Below are 17,043 nucleotides of genomic sequence, written 5' to 3'. Positions count from 1 at the left end.
TAAGGAGTCTGACTACAAATCAGAAGATTGAGGGTTCGATTCCTGTCTTGGTTGTTTAATTTCATTAGCTCAGCTTATTTGAACATGTTTGCAATTTCCCGAAATAAGGCATTGGTCTTGTTGCTTTGAAAAGCTTGGACATTGTTCTTCAACTTTAATAATCTAAGACTGCAAGACCTGAGAAATATTATGTCTGATTCGGCACAGCAAGATTGAGGGACATAGTCTTTTCCTACTTGTAAAATATCACTAGCTTTCCTCATTCGGATAGGTTCACAATTTTGATGTCTGTTGTTGCTAAGCAACGTCTGTTTGATGTCATATCGGAGAATATGGAGTAGAAGGTGTTGCCTCGTGGATAAGGCATCTTACTTCGAAACAGAAAATGTAGGTTTTGAGGCATTTTCGTGGTCGTTTAATTTAATTAAATCTGCTAATATGGACATGTTTGCAATTTCCCGAAATAAGGCATTGTTCTTGTTGCTTTGAAATGCTAAGACAGTGTTATTAATCTTTAATAATCTAATATTTCAAGGCCTGAGAATTATCGTGTCTGATTCTGCATCGCAAGATTGAGGGAAAAGGTCTCTTCTTACTTGTTAAATATCACTAGCTTTCCTCATTCGGACAGGTTCATTCGGACAACTTTGATGTCTACTGTTGCTTAGCAAAGTCTGTATGATGTCAAATAGGGTTGTTTAATTTCATTAGCTCAGCTAATTCGTACATGTTATGCAATTTCCCAAGACCTGAGAAATATTATGTCTGATTCGGCATCGCAAGATTGAAGGAAAGAGTATCCTTGTACTTGTTAAAAATCACTAGCTTTCCTCATTCAGATACATCATCAACTGCTCATCTCTCACTCCAGTGTTAATTTGCTAAATTGTAAATACTTCGCTACTATGGCCTATTTATTGCCTTACCTCCTTTCGCACGCACTGTATATAGACTTTCTTCTATTGTGTTATTGACTGTACGCTTGTTTATTCCATCTGTAACTCTGTGTTGTTGTTTGTGTTGCGCTGCTTTGCTTTATCTTGGCCAGGTCGCAGTTGAATATGAAAACTTGTTCTCAACTAGCTTACCTGGTTAATTATAGGTGAAATTAAAAAAAAAAAAAAAAAAAAAAAATTATTTCCCAGAAAGGGGATGTAGCTCAGTGGTAGAGCGCATGCTTTGCATGTATGAGGTCGTGGGTTCAATCCCCAGCTTCTCCATTAAAATTTTTGCAATGGCCCATCTCCTACTTTCCAGAATGTTGAAATTCTCAGCAGGAAACAGAGATGTGCTAAATAATTTGCTCTTGTAATCTGAAGAACATGTGTTCAATCCCTGTTCGTACATTTATGGAAGAGAAGTGGCATGGTTGCCAACTTCAATTGCATCATTTTCAAAAACTGAAGTTCATGGGTTAGATGACTGTCCATACTTGCTTGTATTTAGAATTGCTGCTATCATTTCATTGTAGCTTCAATGGAGTGGTGTATATAAAAAGTACATTGTATTAATATTGCATTTTATCTGCAAATAAAATGGGATCGAAGCTCAGAGGGGGAGTGCATGCTATTTTAGTGTGAGGTCCTTGGTTCAATCCCAAGGTTCTCCACTGAGTATTTGTGTGCCAAATTCACATTACACAACTCCTACTTTTCAGAATGTTAAAATTCTCACAGGAAACAGAGATGTTATTTGTGTGCCAAATTCACATTACACAACTACTACTTTCCAGAATGTTGATAAATATCTTGCAGTATAGAGTGGCATGGTGGCCAAGCGGTAAGGCGTCGGTCTTGTAAACCGAAGATCATGGGTTCAAATCCCATCTGTGCCTTACTGAAAGATAGCTGGTACCATGGGAAGGTTCTTTCACTGGAGGACTTTGAAGAAAAAAAAGTTTCCTCAAAATGGCAACCCTGCTATTATATAGTAAGGGGATGTGCCTCTACGGTAGAGCTAATACTTGAAATGCATGCGCTCTGAAGTTAATCCCCAAATTCTCTGATGAGTATATTTAGTTGTGAAATTAGCTTTTGCACAACTCTACTTTCCAGAATGTTGACATTTTAAGAAGGAAATAGATGTGCTAAGTCATCTGTTTTTGTAAACTGAAGCACATGGGTTCAATCCTGGGTTCAAGCCTTGTTCGACGTTTATGGAAGCTTTGTATTGAATTGTAGCGAGGGCCAGCCGACTAGAGCATACAGGCCACTACGACCTGTATGCTCTAGTCGGCTGGCCCTCGCTACATATTCGTCGCCAGACCCACTGGTTCCAGGTCATCTTTTTAGTCTATGCTAGGTAAAGCTCCGCCTTATCTCAGCTCACTGGTCACGATAACAACACCCACCCGTAGCACGCGCTCCAGCAGGTATATCTCACTGGTCATCCCCAAAGCCAACACCTCCTTTGGCCTCCTTTCCTTCCAGTTCTCTGCTGACAATGACTGGAACGAATTGCAAAAATCGCTGAAGCTGGAGACATATTTCCCTCACTAACTTTCAGTGTTGCCAACTTAGCGACTTAGTCGCTGTATTTAGCAGGTATTCAAACCCCTCTGAATACTTGCAGACATTTTAATTTTACTCACCTTTTGTCTCTTCCACAATGTTATTCCTCACTCCTACAGTGTCCATCACAATTACATGCACATTGACAATTATGCAAATTAGGTGATGACATCATTTAGCAACTTTTAGCGACTTTTAGGACAGCCAAAATTTTTGCAATGGCCCATCTCCTACTTTCCAGAATGTTGAAATTCTCAGCAGGATACAGAGATGTGCTAAATAATTTGCTCTTGTAATCTGAAGAACATGTGTTCAATCCCTGTTCGTACATTTATGGAACAGAAGTGGCATGGTTGCCAACTTCAATTGCATCATTTTCAAAAACTGAAGTTCATGGGTTAGATGACTGTCCATACTTGCTTGTATTTAGAATTGCTGCTATCATTTCATTGTAGCTTCAATGGAGTGGTGTATATAAAAAGTACATTGTATTAATATTGCATTTTATCTGCAAATAAAATGGGATCGAAGCTCAGAGGGGGAGTGCATGCTATTTTAGTATGAGGTCCTTGGTTCAATCCCAAGGTTCTCCACTGAGTATTTGTGTGCCAAATTCACATTACACAACTCCTACTTTTCAGAATGTTAAAATTCTCACAGGAAACAGAGATGTTATTTGTGTGCCAAATTCACATTACACAACTACTACTTTCCAGAATGTTGATAAATATCTTGCAGTATAGAGTGGCATGGTGGCCAAGCGGTAAGGCGTCGGTCTTGTAAACCGAAGATCATGGGTTCAAATCCCATCTGTGCCTTACTGAAAAATAGCTGGTACCATGGGAAGGTTCTTTCACTGGAGGACTTTGAAGAAAAAAAAGTTTCCTTAAAATGGCAACCCTGCTATGATATAGTAAGGGGATGTGCCTCTACGGTAGAGCTAATACTTGAAATGCATGCGCTCTAAAGTTAATCCCCAAATTCTCTGATGAGTATATTTAGTTGTGAAATTAGCTTTTGCACAACTCTACTTTCCAGAATGTTGACATTTTAAGAAGGAAATAGATGTGCTAAGTCATCTGTTTTTGTAAACTGAAGCACATGGGTTCAATCCTGGGTTCAAGCCTTGTTCGACGTTTATGGAAGCTTTGTATTGAATTGTAGCGAGGGCCAGCCGACTAGAGCATACAGGCCACTACGACCTGTATGCTCTAGTCGGCTGGCCCTCGCTACATATTCGTCGCCAGACCCACTGGTTCCAGGTCATCTTTTTAGTCTATGCTAGGTAAAGCTCCGCCTTATCTCAGCTCACTGGTCACGATAACAACACCCACCCGTAGCACGCGCTCCAGCAGGTATATCTCACTGGTCATCCCCAAAGCCAACACCTCCTTTGGCCTCCTTTCCTTCCAGTTCTCTGCTGACAATGACTGGAACGAATTGCAAAAATCGCTGAAGCTGGAGACATATTTCCCTCACTAACTTTCAGTGTTGCCAACTTAGCGACTTAGTCGCTGTATTTAGCAGGTATTCAAACCCCTCTGAATACTTGCAGACATTTTCATTTTACTCATGTTGTAATAACATATTAAAACATGTAATGACGCATTCACGGACTGTTGTTAAACACACTGATAACCCATGAATATACACTGCTCCAAACCCTTTGGGATGGGCTACAAAGACAAAGAACTCTGTCAAGAACCAATGGGATACTGACAACAGGCTGGAGAGGACTGTCTATCACCTACGAACAACCAACCAGGAGCCAGGACTACTAGAATCTACCTACGTCATTTCAATGTATAAATGTACTGCCCAAATATGTGTTACGCCCTCTTTTTCCGAAACCTCCCTAAGAGTGGACGATAAGAGCCGTGCTGCACGTTTGCCAAATATTACTATGCTAGATTAAAGTGCCTCAAATATACCGTATCCGCCTTGTCCAGAGTCTCATCTTGGTCTTGTTTCTCCTATAATTAATTCATTAACAAAATGGTAGCAGAGGATGGTTGAAATCCATGAATTCGGTCCATAGATTTGATGAGAGAAAAGACAAGTTGACGACAGATTCTAGAAGGACGGGCGACCTGTCTACAGGAGCCATCGGGGATTCAACTCGCCTCAGGAAACTGACCAAAGAGCTCGACATTATAAGGTAAGCAGAACCAGTTTAATCGAATTCTGCATATTATAGTATAATCAATATCCAAATTATGGTCAGAAGTACTGAGTGCGTGAGTATGAATTGCCGTTAAATTTATGAAAATTGTTCCGATAACCAAAGGCATTTGCATAATGATATCTGTGTAAATATATTGTTCAAATCTGATTCAAATAGTCCTGCAACAATAATAAAATTACTGGGTGTCGTGGTGAGGAATTGGAGGACAGAATGTGATATGATGTGATATATTGTTTAAAATTTAATCCAAATAGGCTGGACAGTAGTGGATATGTAAATCGACTAGGTGTTACGGTGAAGGATTTGATAACAGAATTTGATGGAATGTGATGCACTGTTTTAATCGGGTCCAAATAGGCTGGCAATTTTCGATTTGGCAATCGTTTAGGTGTTACGGTGAGGGATTCGATAACTCAGTGAAATGAAATATGAATGAGATGATGAAATGTTTTGTTAATTGATCGAGACGTATATTTAAGACTGTAACTAGTGGAGTAGCATCCCACTAGGAGCAACAGTTAACAAGCTAAATAATTGGACTAGGAGTGAAGGAATTAAACCTGATCTCTCCAGATTAATGTCACTGATTCACCGTTCCATGAGACCGAGGGATACTGACCACCGGCTCTAAATTTGACCGCCGAGTCAAAAGTTTGGGCGGGGCTGTGCGGCCGCCGTGCCGTGTAACGAATTGGTTTCTGTTCTCTTTGTGCTGTTGGGGTTGCCTAGAATTATTTTGCCAAATATTATAGAAGGCATCTGAATGCATTGACATTGACCCAAAAGTAGGCGTTTGGGACACTAACATTTCGCCAGGCAGTAGAAATGTGTGAACCTGTAAAATTACTCCAGTAAAATACCCTAGACGCATGATTATCTCGCGAATATCCCTTTTCGATATTATAGTCCAGTAATTTTACAAAGCTCTGTGTGCACGAGGGTGAATCACGAGAGATAAGTCTGTGTGGGCACCAGGGATACATCGCTGGTTTCGACCAAGTGACGGGCTAAGTGCACATAGTTGCTGAGGGCCATAGCGCAATGTCGTGTTAGCACGTTTAATTGTTTTATTTTATTTTATATTATTATTTTTATTTTTATTTTTTATTTAAAAAAAAAAAAAAAATTTTTTTTATTATTGTTAATTTTTTAATTGTTTTACATTATTTTTATCGGACCCAGACACAGTGAATCGACAATATGGCTTCAACTACCGTTCCCAAACTCAAATTCAATGAATATTTAGATCAGAAAATACAGGAAAGGGCGGGAGGAAAACAGGAATATAAAACAATAAAGAAGATATGGGGGGAAATTAGGCTAAGATGGACCCAGGCAGGTTACATTAGTGGAGTTGCCCCATCCAGGGAACAACTCAGCACTATGGAAAGAGAATTAGAGGAGGCAGTCAGGCACGGGAGAGAGAGTGAGGAAAAAAAAAATAGCAGCCATTTTCTCAAGAAGGAAGGAACGAAGGAGAGAGAGAGAGCGGAGGCGGAGCTGAGAATAGGGACATGGGCAATAGAGGAGACAAAAAGGACACGCCCACAAAAGAAACCTGATATGATGGGGGTGCTGGCTGGGGCCTCAGATGACGTCAGAGAAGGCACAAACAACGACCACAACACACCACCGCCCACCGTGACCACCCCATCGGCCCCGCTCTCTCTATACCCGCCACTGCCACAGGAAGAGAAGATTGAAGTGCCACCTCCCTATTCACAAAATCCATTTGCATACAACCCATTTAAAACCCACACCACACCAGCAGCAATACAGGCCCCGGTCTTCATGGTGCAGGGAGGACAGCTAAAAGGGAACATGACTGTGGGGATTCAAGAAGGCCACCTCGTCTGTGAAGAAAGGCCCGATTGCTCAAGCCCCACAGCACTACAAGGCCCAGGTGGGTCCCTGCTGAACCACCCACAAGGAAGGGAAGGTGAATCACAAACGGGCCTCCTAAAGAGAGAAGGCCACGATCTTATTCAGTTCTCCTCCACTCCGAACACAGAGTGGTACGGACGCAGAGGTAAAGAAGATGATCAAGGGTCGTGGGTGTCACAAGGAAAATGTTCCGTCAGGGCTTCATCAAGAGAACACCCCAGTAAAGACGATGAAAGCGAAAATAAATCTGGACTGGATGAGGAGGAAATGGATCGGGACACCCGGAACTCACTAGCCAAAGCCAGAACTATGATAGATGAAGCGAAACAAGGAGGGGGCACATTCCATGTGGAAGGGGTGATGCTAGGAAAAGTGACGGACCTGATCGAACCTGTCAGACAGTCCGTAAGGCTCTCAGAACTAAGAAGCAGGGGAGTCTCATCCAGAGCGGACTGGGATCCCCTACATGGAGAGACTGAAAGGACAGGTTTCCAAATGCCGTTAAGGCCCACTCCTGGTGGAGAATACGAAGAGTACCAACCCTGGAAAATGACAGACCTCACCACTTTAATGGAACAGTTGCCCAGTCTGCATGGGGGTGCCTCTGTATGGCTCCTCCAACTACAGACTCTTACCTCTGGCCTACGCCTCTGTCTGGGAGACATGAAGGCCCTGTTGGCCAGAGCTACAGACCATACTACCATGATGGCTCTCATAAGAGACGCAGATCTGGCCACGGGCCCAGCTGCACTAGGTCTAGAACGATTCCGAACTCAGTTATGGGCTGAGTTGAGAAGAGCATACCCTACCGAACGAAACCACTCAACCCTGTCATCGTTCACCATCAATCCAGGGGAACAACCAGCAGCCTACCTGGATAGAGCAAAGACAACATGGAGAACCGTTCATGAAGACCCATATGATCACACTGCTACCACACTCAGCATGTGGAAGGAAATGGTGGTGAACGGAACCCAGAATGAAGTCTGTATAAAACTAAGGGGCACAGTGGGGCTGATGGCGCTACCGTTAGCTCAGTTTAACTCCCATGTGCATCACCACATCACCCAATTTAACAAGGAAAAGGGTGGAGCGGATACACAAGTTCAGTCCCTACAGGTACAACTTCTGAAACTTCAGATAAAAGAAGCCCAAAAGGGGGAGAAACCCAAGAAACAGATGATGTCGGAGGAACCTCCTGATATCACACAAATCATTGAGAAAACTGTTTCCCAAATGATACAGAAACAACACCCCCCCACACAGGGAATTTCCCTGCCTCTTCAACACCGGGAGACGCCCCATCTCATGGCGCCACCTCCACACTATCTACCACCTACACAAGGCTATCAGTTGCCGGGGGGACAGCAACTACGTCACACTGCACCATGGGCGAGCTGTTATAACTGTAAGCAGGGTGGACATATGGCTCGACAATGCCCATATCCAATGACAGCGGCCCAAAACCACTGGATGGCAAACAGGGGAAGAGGATACTCACCAAGAGGAAGAGGAGTCCGCCCAATGATGTATCAACCACGTGTTCCCCTTCAACCTGCATACAACCACCCTACTCCAGACCCAAATCAGCAACCACCACCTCCGTTCCAGGGCATGTCGCACGACTATGCCCCTTGGTCCTGAAGATGCCCACCACCACCGGACGGGAGGGAGGGTCAGGTTTTTCCCCTTCACACAGAACCCACCGTGATGTGTGAGGTGGAAGGAGTGACCCACGAATTCCTGGTAGATACTGGATGTACGTACTATAAGAACCCGTCAACCACTCTCTTCGGAATCAATACAGGTGGTGGGGGTATCTGGGGCACCCGAAGCACAAAACAAAACCGTTCCGTTGCTCTTTACATGGGGCCAATCAAACCTGAGGCATCAGTTCCTATACTGTCCAAATTGCCCAATCAACCTCCTTGGGAGAGATCTCTTGTGCAAGCTGAAATGTTCCATCTATCTGACTGAGAAGGGGGTAGAGGTTTCTATTGATCCCATTACCTCCACTCCTGCTCGTCCTGTCAGGATGTAAGGTTTTTGTCACTGCCTTGTGGAATTTCAACTCTTTGTCCGTTTTTTCCCACAAGGCTGAAATATGTGCCCTCGCTTTGACATAAGTAAGCAAGGTTAGTTTGTATTTCATCCAACAATCTGTGCTACAAATTATGGCTACAGTATATGCAATTTCATCCACTTTTTGAGATTAGCTTTTGCTTACGGCCACACCGGCCTGAGTACGCCTGATCTCGTCCGATCTCGGAAGCTAAGCAGGGTCGGGTATGGTTAGTACTTGGATGGGAGACCGCCTAGGAATACCAGGTGCTGTAAGCTTTTTGTCACTGCCTTGTGGAATTTCAACTCTTTGTCCGTTTTTTCCCACAAGGCTGAAATATGTGCCCTCGCTTTGAAATAAGTAAGCAAGGTTAGTTTGTATTTCATCCAACAATCTGTGCTACAAATTATGGCTACAGTATATGCAATTTCTTCCACTTTTTGAGTGACACAAAGATGCTTATCTAAATGGTGAAAAGCTGTTAATCAGGCTCACTTTGACTTTACATAGTGCACCAAGAGATAGTTTCTTGCTTACGGCCACACCGGCCTGAGTACGCCTGATCTCGTCCGATCTCGGAAGCTAAGCAGGGTCGGGCTTGGTTAGTACTTGGATGGGAGACCGCCTGGGAATACCAGGTGCTGTAAGCTTTTTGTCACTGCCTTGTGGAATTTCAACTCTTTGTCCGTTTTTTCCCACAAGGCTGAAATATGTGCCCTCGCTTTGACATAAGTAAGCAAGGTTAGTTTGTATTTCATCCAACAATCTGTGCTACAAATTATGGCTACAGTATATGCAATTTCATCCACTTTTTGAGATTAGCTTTCGCTTACGGCCACACCGGCCTGAGTACGCCTGATCTCGTCCGATCTCGGAAGCTAAGCAGGGTCGGGCTTGGTTAGTACTTGGATGGGAGACCGCCTGGGAATACCAGGTGCTGTAAGCTTTTTGTCACTGCCTTGTGGAATTTCAACTCTTTGTCCGTTTTTTCCCACAAGGCTGAAATATGTGCCCTCGCTTTGACATAAGTAAGCAAGGTTAGTTTGTATTTCATCCAACAATCTGTGCTACAAATTATGGCTACAGTATATGCAATTTCATCCACTTTTTGAGATTAGCTTTCGCTTACGGCCACACCGGCCTGAGTACGCCTGATCTCGTCCGATCTCGGAAGCTAAGCAGGGTCGGGCTTGGTTAGTACTTGGATGGGAGACCGCCTGGGAATACCAGGTGCTGTAAGCTTTTTGTCACTGCCTTGTGGAATTTCAACTCTTTGTCCGTTTTTTCCCACAAGGCTGAAATATGTGCCCTCGCTTTGACATAAGTAAGCAAGGTTAGTTTGTATTTCATCCAACAATCTGTGCTACAAATTATGGCTACAGTATATGCAATTTCATCCACTTTTTGAGATTAGCTTTTGCTTACGGCCACACCGGCCTGAGTACGCCTGATCTCGTCCGATCTCGGAAGCTAAGCAGGGTCGGGTATGGTTAGTACTTGGATGGGAGACCGCCTGGGAATACCAGGTGCTGTAAGCTTTTTGTCACTGCCTTGTGGAATTTCAACTCTTTGTCCGTTTTTTCCCACAAGGCTGAAATATGTGCCCTCGCTTTGAAATAAGTAAGCAAGGTTAGTTTGTATTTCATCCAACAATCTGTGCTACAAATTATGGCTACAGTATATGCAATTTCTTCCACTTTTTGAGTGACACAAAGATGCTTATCTAAATGGTGAAAATGCAACAGCTGTTAATCAGGCTCACTTTGACTTTACATAGTGCACCAAGAGATAGTTTCTTGCTTACGGCCACACCGGCCTGAGTACGCCTGATCTCGTCCGATCTCGGAAGCTAAGCAGGGTCGGGCTTGGTTAGTACTTGGATGGGAGACCGCCTGGGAATACCAGGTGCTGTAAGCTTTTTGTCACTGCCTTGTGGAATTTCAACTCTTTGTCCGTTTTTTCCCACAAGGCTGAAATATGTGCCCTCGCTTTGACATAAGTAAGCAAGGTTAGTTTGTATTTCATCCAACAATCTGTGCTACAAATTATGGCTACAGTATATGCAATTTCATCCACTTTTTGAGATTAGCTTTCGCTTACGGCCACACCGGCCTGAGTACGCCTGATCTCGTCCGATCTCGGAAGCTAAGCAGGGTCGGGCTTGGTTAGTACTTGGATGGGAGACCGCCTGGGAATACCAGGTGCTGTAAGCTTTTTGTCACTGCCTTGTGGAATTTCAACTCTTTGTCCGTTTTTTCCCACAAGGCTGAAATATGTGCCCTCGCTTTGACATAAGTAAGCAAGGTTAGTTTGTATTTCATCCAACAATCTGTGCTACAAATTATGGCTACAGTATATGCAATTTCATCCACTTTTTGAGATTAGCTTTTGCTTACGGCCACACCGGCCTGAGTACGCCTGATCTCGTCCGATCTCGGAAGCTAAGCAGGGTAAGCAGGGTCGGGCTTGGTTAGTACTTGGATGGGAGACCGCCTGGGAATACCAGGTGCTGTAAGCTTTTTGTCACTGCCTTGTGGAATTTCAACTCTTTGTCCGTTTTTTCCCACAAGGCTGAAATATGTGCCCTCGCTTTGACATAAGTAAGCAAGGTTAGTTTGTATTTCATCCAACAATCTGTGCTACAAATTATGGCTACAGTATATGCAATTTCATCCACTTTTTGAGATTAGCTTTCGCTTACGGCCACACCGGCCTGAGTACGCCTGATCTCGTCCGATCTCGGAAGCTAAGCAGGGTCGGGCTTGGTTAGTACTTGGATGGGAGACCGCCTGGGAATACCAGGTGCTGTAAGCTTTTTGTCACTGCCTTGTGGAATTTCAACTCTTTGTCCGTTTTTTCCCACAAGGCTGAAATATGTGCCCTCGCTTTGACATAAGTAAGCAAGGTTAGTTTGTATTTCATCCAACAATCTGTGCTACAAATTATGGCTACAGTATATGCAATTTCATCCACTTTTTGAGATTAGCTTTCGCTTACGGCCACACCGGCCTGAGTACGCCTGATCTCGTCCGATCTCGGAAGCTAAGCAGGGTCGGGCTTGGTTAGTACTTGGATGGGAGACCGCCTGGGAATACCAGGTGCTGTAAGCTTTTTGTCACTGCCTTGTGGAATTTCAACTCTTTGTCCGTTTTTTCCCACAAGGCTGAAATATGTGCCCTCGCTTTGACATAAGTAAGCAAGGTTAGTTTGTATTTCATCCAACAATCTGTGCTACAAATTATGGCTACAGTATATGCAATTTCATCCACTTTTTGAGATTAGCTTTCGCTTACGGCCACACCGGCCTGAGTACGCCTGATCTCGTCCGATCTCGGAAGCTAAGCAGGGTCGGGCTTGGTTAGTACTTGGATGGGAGACCGCCTGGGAATACCAGGTGCTGTAAGCTTTTTGTCACTGCCTTGTGGAATTTCAACTCTTTGTCCGTTTTTTCCCACAAGGCTGAAATATGTGCCCTCGCTTTGACATAAGTAAGCAAGGTTAGTTTGTATTTCATCCAACAATCTGTGCTACAAATTATGGCTACAGTATATGCAATTTCATCCACTTTTTGAGATTAGCTTTTGCTTACGGCCACACCGGCCTGAGTACGCCTGATCTCGTCCGATCTCGGAAGCTAAGCAGGGTCGGGTATGGTTAGTACTTGGATGGGAGACCGCCTAGGAATACCAGGTGCTGTAAGCTTTTTGTCACTGCCTTGTGGAATTTCAACTCTTTGTCCGTTTTTTCCCACAAGGCTGAAATATGTGCCCTCGCTTTGAAATAAGTAAGCAAGGTTAGTTTGTATTTCATCCAACAATCTGTGCTACAAATTATGGCTACAGTATATGCAATTTCTTCCACTTTTTGAGTGACACAAAGATGCTTATCTAAATGGTGAAAATGCAACAGCTGTTAATCAGGCTCACTTTGACTTTACATAGTGCACCAAGAGATAGTTTCTTGCTTACGGCCACACCGGCCTGAGTACGCCTGATCTCGTCCGATCTCGGAAGCTAAGCAGGGTCGGGCTTGGTTAGTACTTGGATGGGAGACCGCCTGGGAATACCAGGTGCTGTAAGCTTTTTGTCACTGCCTTGTGGAATTTCAACTCTTTGTCCGTTTTTTCCCACAAGGCTGAAATATGTGCCCTCGCTTTGACATAAGTAAGCAAGGTTAGTTTGTATTTCATCCAACAATCTGTGCTACAAATTATGGCTACAGTATATGCAATTTCATCCACTTTTTGAGATTAGCTTTTGCTTACGGCCACACCGGCCTGAGTACGCCTGATCTCGTCCGATCTCGGAAGCTAAGCAGGGTCGGGCTTGGTTAGTACTTGGATGGGAGACCGCCTGGGAATACCAGGTGCTGTAAGCTTTTTGTCACTGCCTTGTGGAATTTCAACTCTTTGTCCGTTTTTTCCCACAAGGCTGAAATATGTGCCCTCGCTTTGACATAAGTAAGCAAGGTTAGTTTGTATTTCATCCAACAATCTGTGCTACAAATTATGGCTACAGTATATGCAATTTCATCCACTTTTTGAGATTAGCTTTCGCTTACGGCCACACCGGCCTGAGTACGCCTGATCTCGTCCGATCTCGGAAGCTAAGCAGGGTCGGGCTTGGTTAGTACTTGGATGGGAGACCGCCTGGGAATACCAGGTGCTGTAAGCTTTTTGTCACTGCCTTGTGGAATTTCAACTCTTTGTCCGTTTTTTCCCACAAGGCTGAAATATGTGCCCTCGCTTTGACATAAGTAAGCAAGGTTAGTTTGTATTTCATCCAACAATCTGTGCTACAAATTATGGCTACAGTATATGCAATTTCATCCACTTTTTGAGATTAGCTTTCGCTTACGGCCACACCGGCCTGAGTACGCCTGATCTCGTCCGATCTCGGAAGCTAAGCAGGGTCGGGCTTGGTTAGTACTTGGATGGGAGACCGCCTGGGAATACCAGGTGCTGTAAGCTTTTTGTCACTGCCTTGTGGAATTTCAACTCTTTGTCCGTTTTTTCCCACAAGGCTGAAATATGTGCCCTCGCTTTGACATAAGTAAGCAAGGTTAGTTTGTATTTCATCCAACAATCTGTGCTACAAATTATGGCTACAGTATATGCAATTTCATCCACTTTTTGAGATTAGCTTTTGCTTACGGCCACACCGGCCTGAGTACGCCTGATCTCGTCCGATCTCGGAAGCTAAGCAGGGTCGGGCTTGGTTAGTACTTGGATGGGAGACCGCCTGGGAATACCAGGTGCTGTAAGCTTTTTGTCACTGCCTTGTGGAATTTCAACTCTTTGTCCGTTTTTTCCCACAAGGCTGAAATATGTGCCCTCGCTTTGACATAAGTAAGCAAGGTTAGTTTGTATTTCATCCAACAATCTGTGCTACAAATTATGGCTACAGTATATGCAATTTCATCCACTTTTTGAGATTAGCTTTTGCTTACGGCCACACCGGCCTGAGTACGCCTGATCTCGTCCGATCTCGGAAGCTAAGCAGGGTCGGGCTTGGTTAGTACTTGGATGGGAGACCGCCTGGGAATACCAGGTGCTGTAAGCTTTTTGTCACTGCCTTGTGGAATTTCAACTCTTTGTCCGTTTTTTCCCACAAGGCTGAAATATGTGCCCTCGCTTTGACATAAGTAAGCAAGGTTAGTTTGTATTTCATCCAACAATCTGTGCTACAAATTATGGCTACAGTATATGCAATTTCATCCACTTTTTGAGATTAGCTTTCGCTTACGGCCACACCGGCCTGAGTACGCCTGATCTCGTCCGATCTCGGAAGCTAAGCAGGGTCGGGCTTGGTTAGTACTTGGATGGGAGACCGCCTGGGAATACCAGGTGCTGTAAGCTTTTTGTCACTGCCTTGTGGAATTTCAACTCTTTGTCCGTTTTTTCCCACAAGGCTGAAATATGTGCCCTCGCTTTGACATAAGTAAGCAAGGTTAGTTTGTATTTCATCCAACAATCTGTGCTATTTCATCCAACAATCTGTGCTACAATTATGGCTACAGTATATGCAATTTCATCCACTTTTTGAGATTAGCTTTTGCTTACGGCCACACCGGCCTGAGTACGCCTGATCTCGTCCGATCTCGGAAGCTAAGCAGGGTCGGGCTTGGTTAGTACTTGGATGGGAGACCGCCTGGGAATACCAGGTGCTGTAAGCTTTTTGTCACTGCCTTGTGGAATTTCAACTCTTTGTCCGTTTTTTCCCACAAGGCTGAAATATGTGCCCTCGCTTTGACATAAGTAAGCAAGGTTAGTTTGTATTTCATCCAACAATCTGTGCTACAAATTATGGCTACAGTATATGCAATTTCATCCACTTTTTGAGATTAGCTTTCGCTTACGGCCACACCGGCCTGAGTACGCCTGATCTCGTCCGATCTCGGAAGCTAAGCAGGGTCGGGCTTGGTTAGTACTTGGATGGGAGACCGCCTGGGAATACCAGGTGCTGTAAGCTTTTTGTCACTGCCTTGTGGAATTTCAACTCTTTGTCCGTTTTTTCCCACAAGGCTGAAATATGTGCCCTCGCTTTGACATAAGTAAGCAAGGTTAGTTTGTATTTCATCCAACAATCTGTGCTACAAATTATGGCTACAGTATATGCAATTTCATCCACTTTTTGAGATTAGCTTTCGCTTACGGCCACACCGGCCTGAGTACGCCTGATCTCGTCCGATCTCGGAAGCTAAGCAGGGTCGGGCTTGGTTAGTACTTGGATGGGAGACCGCCTGGGAATACCAGGTGCTGTAAGCTTTTTGTCACTGCCTTGTGGAATTTCAACTCTTTGTCCGTTTTTTCCCACAAGGCTGAAATATGTGCCCTCGCTTTGACATAAGTAAGCAAGGTTAGTTTGTATTTCATCCAACAATCTGTGCTACAAATTATGGCTACAGTATATGCAATTTCATCCACTTTTTGAGATTAGCTTTCGCTTACGGCCACACCGGCCTGAGTACGCCTGATCTCGTCCGATCTCGGAAGCTAAGCAGGGTCGGGCTTGGTTAGTACTTGGATGGGAGACCGCCTGGGAATACCAGGTGCTGTAAGCTTTTTGTCACTGCCTTGTGGAATTTCAACTCTTTGTCCGTTTTTTCCCACAAGGCTGAAATATGTGCCCTCGCTTTGACATAAGTAAGCAAGGTTAGTTTGTATTTCATCCAACAATCTGTGCTACAAATTATGGCTACAGTATATGCAATTTCATCCACTTTTTGAGATTAGCTTTTGCTTACGGCCACACCGGCCTGAGTACGCCTGATCTCGTCCGATCTCGGAAGCTAAGCAGGGTCGGGCTTGGTTAGTACTTGGATGGGAGACCGCCTGGGAATACCAGGTGCTGTAAGCTTTTTGTCACTGCCTTGTGGAATTTCAACTCTTTGTCCGTTTTTTCCCACAAGGCTGAAATATGTGCCCTCGCTTTGACATAAGTAAGCAAGGTTAGTTTGTATTTCATCCAACAATCTGTGCTACAAATTATGGCTACAGTATATGCAATTTCATCCACTTTTTGAGATTAGCTTTCGCTTACGGCCACACCGGCCTGAGTACGCCTGATCTCGTCCGATCTCGGAAGCTAAGCAGGGTCGGGCCTGGTTAGTACTTGGATGGGAGACCGCCTGGGAATACCAGGTGCTGTAAGCTTTTTGTCACTGCCTTGTGGAATTTCAACTCTTTGTCCGTTTTTTCCCACAAGGCTGAAATATGTGCCCTCGCTTTGAAATAAGTAAGCAAGGTTAGTTTGTATTTCATCCAACAATCTGTGCTACAAATTATGGCTACAGTATATGCAATTTCTTCCACTTTTTGAGTGACACAAAGATGCTTATCTAAATGGTGAAAATGCAACAGCTGTTAATCAGGCTCACTTTGACTTTACATAGTGCACCAAGAGATAGTTTCTTGCTTACGGCCACACCGGCCTGAGTACGCCTGATCTCGTCCGATCTCGGAAGCTAAGCAGGGTCGGGCTTGGTTAGTACTTGGATGGGAGACCGCCTGGGAATACCAGGTGCTGTAAGCTTTTTGTCACTGCCTTGTGGAATTTCAACTCTTTGTCCGTTTTTTCCCACAAGGCTGAAATATGTGCCCTCGCTTTGACATAAGTAAGCAAGGTTAGTTTGTATTTCATCCAACAATCTGTGCTACAAATTATGGCTACAGTATATGCAATTTCATCCACTTTTTGAGATTAGCTTTTGCTTACGGCCACACCGGCCTGAGTACGCCTGATCTCGTCCGATCTCGGAAGCTAAGCAGGGTCGGGCTTGGTTAGTACTTGGATGGGAGACCGCCTGGGAATACCAGGTGCTGTAAGCTTTTTGTCACTGCCTTGTGGAATTTCAACTCTTTGTCCGTTTTTTCCCACAAGGCTGAAATATGTGCCCTCGCT

General features: G+C 44.3%; 26 non-coding genes and 4 pseudogenes across 26 annotated transcripts; all 30 read left to right on the top strand.

Moving 5' to 3' along the window:
- The first annotated feature begins 1,148 nt into the window (after window positions 1-1,148).
- trnaa-ugc (transfer RNA alanine (anticodon UGC)) lies at window positions 1,149-1,220 on the top strand. The gene has a single exon. It is a non-coding gene; the product is annotated as a tRNA-Ala (tRNA).
- A 542-nt stretch (window positions 1,221-1,762) lies between these two features.
- Window positions 1,763-1,834, top strand: trnat-ugu (transfer RNA threonine (anticodon UGU)). Its single transcript has one exon. It is a non-coding gene; the product is annotated as a tRNA-Thr (tRNA).
- Window positions 1,835-3,256: 1,422 nt separating this feature from the next.
- trnat-ugu (transfer RNA threonine (anticodon UGU)) lies at window positions 3,257-3,328 on the top strand. The gene has a single exon. It is a non-coding gene; the product is annotated as a tRNA-Thr (tRNA).
- A 5,472-nt stretch (window positions 3,329-8,800) lies between these two features.
- Window positions 8,801-8,919, top strand: LOC139403728 (5S ribosomal RNA; annotated as a pseudogene).
- A 253-nt stretch (window positions 8,920-9,172) lies between these two features.
- Window positions 9,173-9,291, top strand: LOC139403713 (5S ribosomal RNA). The gene has a single exon (XR_011633697.1). It is a non-coding gene; the product is annotated as a 5S ribosomal RNA (ribosomal RNA).
- Window positions 9,292-9,468: 177 nt separating this feature from the next.
- On the top strand, window positions 9,469-9,587 carry LOC139403712 (5S ribosomal RNA). The gene has a single exon (XR_011633696.1). It is a non-coding gene; the product is annotated as a 5S ribosomal RNA (ribosomal RNA).
- Window positions 9,588-9,764: 177 nt separating this feature from the next.
- On the top strand, window positions 9,765-9,883 carry LOC139403711 (5S ribosomal RNA). Its single transcript, XR_011633695.1, has one exon. It is a non-coding gene; the product is annotated as a 5S ribosomal RNA (ribosomal RNA).
- A 177-nt stretch (window positions 9,884-10,060) lies between these two features.
- On the top strand, window positions 10,061-10,179 carry LOC139403722 (5S ribosomal RNA; annotated as a pseudogene).
- Window positions 10,180-10,439: 260 nt separating this feature from the next.
- LOC139403709 (5S ribosomal RNA) lies at window positions 10,440-10,558 on the top strand. Its single transcript, XR_011633693.1, has one exon. It is a non-coding gene; the product is annotated as a 5S ribosomal RNA (ribosomal RNA).
- Window positions 10,559-10,735: 177 nt separating this feature from the next.
- LOC139403708 (5S ribosomal RNA) lies at window positions 10,736-10,854 on the top strand. Its single transcript, XR_011633692.1, has one exon. It is a non-coding gene; the product is annotated as a 5S ribosomal RNA (ribosomal RNA).
- A 177-nt stretch (window positions 10,855-11,031) lies between these two features.
- On the top strand, window positions 11,032-11,159 carry LOC139403729 (5S ribosomal RNA; annotated as a pseudogene).
- Window positions 11,160-11,336: 177 nt separating this feature from the next.
- LOC139403707 (5S ribosomal RNA) lies at window positions 11,337-11,455 on the top strand. Its single transcript, XR_011633691.1, has one exon. It is a non-coding gene; the product is annotated as a 5S ribosomal RNA (ribosomal RNA).
- A 177-nt stretch (window positions 11,456-11,632) lies between these two features.
- LOC139403706 (5S ribosomal RNA) lies at window positions 11,633-11,751 on the top strand. Its single transcript, XR_011633690.1, has one exon. It is a non-coding gene; the product is annotated as a 5S ribosomal RNA (ribosomal RNA).
- Window positions 11,752-11,928: 177 nt separating this feature from the next.
- Window positions 11,929-12,047, top strand: LOC139403705 (5S ribosomal RNA). The gene has a single exon (XR_011633689.1). It is a non-coding gene; the product is annotated as a 5S ribosomal RNA (ribosomal RNA).
- Window positions 12,048-12,224: 177 nt separating this feature from the next.
- On the top strand, window positions 12,225-12,343 carry LOC139403727 (5S ribosomal RNA; annotated as a pseudogene).
- Window positions 12,344-12,603: 260 nt separating this feature from the next.
- LOC139403704 (5S ribosomal RNA) lies at window positions 12,604-12,722 on the top strand. The gene has a single exon (XR_011633688.1). It is a non-coding gene; the product is annotated as a 5S ribosomal RNA (ribosomal RNA).
- A 177-nt stretch (window positions 12,723-12,899) lies between these two features.
- Window positions 12,900-13,018, top strand: LOC139403702 (5S ribosomal RNA). The gene has a single exon (XR_011633687.1). It is a non-coding gene; the product is annotated as a 5S ribosomal RNA (ribosomal RNA).
- A 177-nt stretch (window positions 13,019-13,195) lies between these two features.
- On the top strand, window positions 13,196-13,314 carry LOC139403701 (5S ribosomal RNA). The gene has a single exon (XR_011633686.1). It is a non-coding gene; the product is annotated as a 5S ribosomal RNA (ribosomal RNA).
- Window positions 13,315-13,491: 177 nt separating this feature from the next.
- Window positions 13,492-13,610, top strand: LOC139403700 (5S ribosomal RNA). Its single transcript, XR_011633685.1, has one exon. It is a non-coding gene; the product is annotated as a 5S ribosomal RNA (ribosomal RNA).
- Window positions 13,611-13,787: 177 nt separating this feature from the next.
- Window positions 13,788-13,906, top strand: LOC139403699 (5S ribosomal RNA). The gene has a single exon (XR_011633684.1). It is a non-coding gene; the product is annotated as a 5S ribosomal RNA (ribosomal RNA).
- Window positions 13,907-14,083: 177 nt separating this feature from the next.
- LOC139403697 (5S ribosomal RNA) lies at window positions 14,084-14,202 on the top strand. The gene has a single exon (XR_011633682.1). It is a non-coding gene; the product is annotated as a 5S ribosomal RNA (ribosomal RNA).
- A 177-nt stretch (window positions 14,203-14,379) lies between these two features.
- Window positions 14,380-14,498, top strand: LOC139403696 (5S ribosomal RNA). The gene has a single exon (XR_011633681.1). It is a non-coding gene; the product is annotated as a 5S ribosomal RNA (ribosomal RNA).
- Window positions 14,499-14,696: 198 nt separating this feature from the next.
- On the top strand, window positions 14,697-14,815 carry LOC139403695 (5S ribosomal RNA). Its single transcript, XR_011633680.1, has one exon. It is a non-coding gene; the product is annotated as a 5S ribosomal RNA (ribosomal RNA).
- Window positions 14,816-14,992: 177 nt separating this feature from the next.
- Window positions 14,993-15,111, top strand: LOC139403694 (5S ribosomal RNA). Its single transcript, XR_011633679.1, has one exon. It is a non-coding gene; the product is annotated as a 5S ribosomal RNA (ribosomal RNA).
- A 177-nt stretch (window positions 15,112-15,288) lies between these two features.
- Window positions 15,289-15,407, top strand: LOC139403693 (5S ribosomal RNA). Its single transcript, XR_011633678.1, has one exon. It is a non-coding gene; the product is annotated as a 5S ribosomal RNA (ribosomal RNA).
- Window positions 15,408-15,584: 177 nt separating this feature from the next.
- Window positions 15,585-15,703, top strand: LOC139403692 (5S ribosomal RNA). Its single transcript, XR_011633677.1, has one exon. It is a non-coding gene; the product is annotated as a 5S ribosomal RNA (ribosomal RNA).
- Window positions 15,704-15,880: 177 nt separating this feature from the next.
- LOC139403691 (5S ribosomal RNA) lies at window positions 15,881-15,999 on the top strand. Its single transcript, XR_011633676.1, has one exon. It is a non-coding gene; the product is annotated as a 5S ribosomal RNA (ribosomal RNA).
- A 177-nt stretch (window positions 16,000-16,176) lies between these two features.
- On the top strand, window positions 16,177-16,295 carry LOC139403585 (5S ribosomal RNA). Its single transcript, XR_011633574.1, has one exon. It is a non-coding gene; the product is annotated as a 5S ribosomal RNA (ribosomal RNA).
- Window positions 16,296-16,555: 260 nt separating this feature from the next.
- Window positions 16,556-16,674, top strand: LOC139403690 (5S ribosomal RNA). The gene has a single exon (XR_011633675.1). It is a non-coding gene; the product is annotated as a 5S ribosomal RNA (ribosomal RNA).
- Window positions 16,675-16,851: 177 nt separating this feature from the next.
- On the top strand, window positions 16,852-16,970 carry LOC139403689 (5S ribosomal RNA). The gene has a single exon (XR_011633674.1). It is a non-coding gene; the product is annotated as a 5S ribosomal RNA (ribosomal RNA).
- The last annotated feature ends 73 nt before the right edge of the window (window positions 16,971-17,043 follow it).

The sequence above is a fragment of the Oncorhynchus clarkii genome, unplaced genomic scaffold (genome assembly GCF_045791955.1).
Source record: "Oncorhynchus clarkii lewisi isolate Uvic-CL-2024 unplaced genomic scaffold, UVic_Ocla_1.0 unplaced_contig_1070_pilon_pilon, whole genome shotgun sequence".
In the NCBI taxonomy this organism is placed as follows: domain Eukaryota; kingdom Metazoa; phylum Chordata; class Actinopteri; order Salmoniformes; family Salmonidae; genus Oncorhynchus; species Oncorhynchus clarkii.
Note: the sequence above shows the minus strand (reverse complement) of the source record. Positions and strands in the feature narration are given on the sequence as shown.